The sequence below is a fragment of the Penaeus japonicus genome, unplaced genomic scaffold (assembly GCF_977035675.1).
Source record: "Penaeus japonicus unplaced genomic scaffold, GWHDUDI00000001_assembly GWHDUDI00000020, whole genome shotgun sequence".
Lineage (NCBI taxonomy): Eukaryota > Metazoa > Arthropoda > Malacostraca > Decapoda > Penaeidae > Penaeus > Penaeus japonicus.
In genome coordinates, this window is record NW_028234422.1 from 36,840,073 (window position 1) to 36,845,072 (window position 5,000).

Sequence of the window (5,000 nt, forward strand, 5' to 3'; positions counted from 1 at the left end):
ATCGGAGGAGGGAATCCATTGAAGATAATGGTATTACTCTTCATTTCATGAGGAGAATCTCAGCAAAGTTTATTTCCCGATTTATATTGACGAGATTGTGGAGAGAGAAGGGAGGGAGCAGAGAGATATAAAGGTATAAAGACAGATGTAGAGACAGACGGACCGATAGAGAGAGAGAGAGAGAGAGAGAGAGAGAGAGAGAGAGAGAGAGAGAGAGAGAGAGAGAGAGAGAGAGAGAGAGAGATCTATAAGAGGATCGAGCGATCGAGAATAAATAGCGCTTCGGAGAGAGAGAGGAGAGAAAGGCGAGAGGAGAGACGGAGAGAGAGAGAGAGAGAGCGAGTTATAAGAGGACGCATGATTATGAATGAAAGGATAGCTGGATGAAGAGGAGATAGTGAGGGAGACTGATAAACAGGCATAAAGAGACAAAGAAAAGAAAAGAAACAGGTAAATAAAGAGAGGAGCGACAGAGAAACGAGATAGCCAACCAGCCAACTAGCCAACCAGACAACATGTTTGGAACCAAGATCTTATAAGTAATATTAATTTTGGAAATGTCCTTTTCCATGACTTTTCTTCAACCGAGAGACACATTCACAACCCCCGGAAAATTGATATGAAGAAATGTGTAATAGATTGTAGATTCCTTATTCAATTTTCAAAATTTTATGCGCGTCGGAAAATTGGATTTCAACATGAGTGCGGAGTAAAGGATTCAGAGGAGTAATGGAAATTACATAGAAATCTTTATATATCTTATTTTTTGTTATTTTGTTTGTCTGTTTTGTTGATTATAGATATTATTTAACAATCATCTGTTTTTTTATTTCTTTCCTTTCTCTCTTTTTTTAATAATTTTATTATTATCTTATCTAAATTTTACTTTTCTCTTTTTCTTCTTTTCTTCTTCACTTCTCTCTCTCTCTCTCTCTCTTTTTTTCTCCTTCTCTTTCTCTTTATCATTCTCATCAATCGTTTTTTTTTGTTCTTCCAAAATACTTTTTCTCATCTCTCTCTCTCTCCTTTCCATTTCGAAGTTAACTTAAGGAAGAGTATTATATAGAGATGGCATTTAGATCTAGATAGATTTAGCTGGATTTAGAAGGATTTTGGACTGACTTAGAACTGTCTATAGGTGTCGGAGGGTCTCCAGACATTCATTCGTTGTATGCCTCTGTTTCTGATTCTAAATCTGATTTTCCTTTTCCGTTTTTCTCAGTTTTTCTCTCTCATCATTTGTCTGTTTTGAAATTCTCTCAGCTTGAGTCTGTTTACTTACTCTTGCATTCTTGGCTTTTATTTCCCATATATAGGAAGATATTGTATAGGTAGATTGTTCTGTTGTTGTTGATTCTCATTTATATATATATATATATATATATATATATATATATTATTATATATAATCTAAAATAATTGTAAATAATAAATTATTTGACTTTCATTTGATATTTTCAATATTTCCCACCTTCTCATCTCTTCACACTATTATACAAATAATCATTATTATAATATAAACTTTTTTCTCTCTCTCTTTCTCTGCTTCTATCTAATATTTCTATAAACCACTTATCTTGTTATCTCCACTCAATTATTTCTTTATATATCCTATACACAAAACGTATATATTCCTATCCAACAGCAAACAACGCCAGCAAGATTCTTCCCGAGTCACAGTCGACGAGGCTCTCGGTAACAAGTTGATTCGTACTGATTAGGAAGAGCGGATGTCTTTTCGGTTGGACGAGGAGACACGGAGTGGAGGATCACGTCGCGAAAGCTTTTGGCGTTCCGGTTACTCAGAGTTCTTTATATCGTATTTGTATAAATTCGTAATCATTTTCTTTAATAATATTATACAATAATAAATATACATATGCTAAATTAGTAGTTATTTTTATTTTATTTTGTATGTCTTATTGTAGCGTTGTTTGTTTTGCGAGTCTGTTTGGTTTATAGAATTAATGTACAGTTTAAACGAACAAGAAAAAATACAAAAAAACAACAATGTAGTTAACATACAAAAAATGAATACAAAATATCTGATACCAACATCAACATCATAACTTTCTTCATGTCAGATTATATAATCGAAAAATCGCGAAACAACTAACACCCAAAAACACACCCCAAAACAACCCAGCCCACACCTAAAAAAAAACAAATCCCATTCACAAACACATAAACAAATAAACACCCAACCATAAACAAAAAAAAACAGCTCCAGCACCACCCAAAAAAAATAATGGATAAGGGGCCCTTCCCTAAGAAGCAAGCAGAAGAAGCAAGAAACAACAAAGGAGCGGTATTACCATCTACGGAAGATATTATTTCAAAATCGCCGCGAAATCCGGAACTGATATCTCAAACAACAAAAAAAAAATAAAAAAAAAATCAAGAAATGTTGACTTCGACGAAATTCAGGGGCTGTCATTCGAAGAGGCGAAGGATAGGTATTGGGGAAGGATGGGGAGAGAGAGAGAGAGGGAGGGAGGGAAGGGAGGGGAGAGAGAGGAGAGAGAGAGAGAGAGAGAGAGAGGAGCAGAGAGGGTGGATGGGGGGGGAGAGGGGACCCGATGAAGGAGGGAGAGAGACCGAGAGAGAGCGAGAGCGCGCGAGAGAGAGGGAGGGAGGGAGGAAGAAGGGACAAATTAGCTAGAGCATCGAGAGAAAGCTGATAGATAGCGAGGGAGAGAGAGACGTAGGTAGGGGGTGATGGAGGAAGAAGGAGAGCGAGGGAGAGATATTAGCGCGGTAGTGGGGAGTGAGGGAAGAGCGAGCGAGCGAGAGAGAGTGGAAAAGGAAGCAGGGAGAAGATAGAGGGACGAATTAATTAGGTAGAGGAGAGCTATGAGGAGACGAGATGAGAGAGGGAGATGAAGAGAGAGAGGGAGAGGTCTGCGGCGGAGCGAGAACTATGAGAGAGAGAGCGATGAGAGGGAAGAGGGAGGGAGGGATAGTAGCGAGAGATCGCTGTGAGGGGATATATATAGAGAGAGAGACAACTCGCGCTATGCAGAGCGAGGACGAGAGATCTTCTGAGAGATGATAGCTAGAGTAGGACGAGCGGCGAGAGAATATAAGCGAGTGAGAGAGAGAGAGAGAGATGAGAGAGAGAGAGAGATAGCGAAATAGTGGAGAGGGAGGGAGGGAGAATCTCGCTGCATGAGCGATCGAGAGATAGGGTGAGATGAGGAGAGAGAGAGAGGGGGAGGGAGGGAGGGGAGGGAGAGAGAGTAAGAGAGAGTGAGGAGAGGAGAGAGAGAGAGAGAGGAGGAGATGAGCGAGAGAGAGAGAAGGAGAGAGAGATAGAGAGCAGAGGGAGAGAGAGAGAGAGAGTGAGAGGATGGGAGATAGAGAGAGAGGAGAGAAGAGTATAGAGATGGAGAGATGAGAAGAGGAGAGATGCGCGGAGATTGTAGAGGGAGAGGGGGGAGGGTGGGAGGGGAGGGGGAGGAGAGAGATATGGGAGCGGAGAGTGAGGGAGGGAGGGAGGGAGGGAGAGAGAGATAGCGGAGAGAGGAGAGAGAGGAGGGAGAGAGATAGAGGGGAGGAGAGAGGGAGAGAGTGAGAGAGAGAAGAGCGAGAGTAGAGAGAGACAGGGAGGGAGTGCGAGAGAGAGAGAAGAGAGAGAGAGAGAGAGAGAGAGAGAGAGAGAAAGAGAGAGAGAGAGAGAGAGAGAGAGAGAGAGGGAGGGAGGGAGAGAGAGAGGGAGGGAGGGAGGGAGAGAGGGAGGGGAGGAGAGAGAGAGAGAGGGAGAGAGATTGAGAGACAGACAAACAGAGAGTAACAAAGAGAGAGAGAGAGACAGACAAACAGAGAGTAATAGATAGGGAGAGAGAGAGAAAAACAAACAAACAAACAGAGAGTAAGAGAGAGAAAGTGGGGGGGGGAGGTGGTCGTTCGGTAGCAATATCCGTTTAAGAGTGAGGATGAGGGAGAGGATATGCATGAAAATACTTCGACATATACAGATAAATGCATGCCTATGGATATGCATGTGTCTGTATGTGTGTATATGTGTGTGCATATATGTCTATATTGATGCATGTATCGGTTTGTTTGTATGTGTGGCTGCGAGTAAGTATATATATGTGTGTATACATGCATGTTTACGTACATATGCGTAACTACAGCTAATATCAAAATAGCAAATCAAAACACAAAAGACAAACACCAGGATATCTGTCCCCATGTCGAGAGGAGAGTTTGCAATGCACCAAGCAGTCGAGAGAAAAGCGAGCAAACATACAAAACGCTCAATCATTCATTCATGCATCATGCAGGATTTTTTCTCTTTTTTTTCTCCCTTTCTCCATTAGTGATGCTGATGTTTGAGTTTCGGCGGATTCACCATGCAAATTCATAGAGCAAATATGTGAACCAGACGTAGTAAATTGAATTCAGTGCATGCAAAGATCTTGTATTATTTGAAATGAGTCACAAGGAGGCAGAACACATAAACATTCAAGGGGAAGGGGGCAGGCAAACTCATAACAGTTGTCAGAAAATGGAAAGCTAACATTTTGCTTTATGATAAAATCACAGGGAGGCGGAGAGGGAAAGAGGGATGGAGGGAGAGATGGAGGGAGATGGGTGGAGAGGATGAAAGGAAAAGGAGGGACCAGAGTGAAGGAGAGATAAAGAGAAAGAGGAAAAATGAAAGCGGAGAGTAGAGAATGATAGAGCTCCGGAACAGATTGAGACGGAGGGAGCGGAGAGAGAGAGGGGGTGAGAAGAGAGAGAGAGAGAGAGGAGAGTGAGCGGGCGTGGGGGGGGGAGAGAGGGAGAGAAGAGGAGAAGAGAGAGAGAGAGAGAGAGAGAGAGAGAGAGAGAGAGAGAGAGAGAGAGAGAGAGAGAGAGAGAGAGACAAACAGACAGATAGACAAAGAGAGAGAGAAAGAGAGAAGAAATAAAGAGTGAACGCACACACACAAATGTATTAGCCTAATAAAGCCCCCTCACTGCCAAAGCCAACAATCGCTTATGATGGTTGA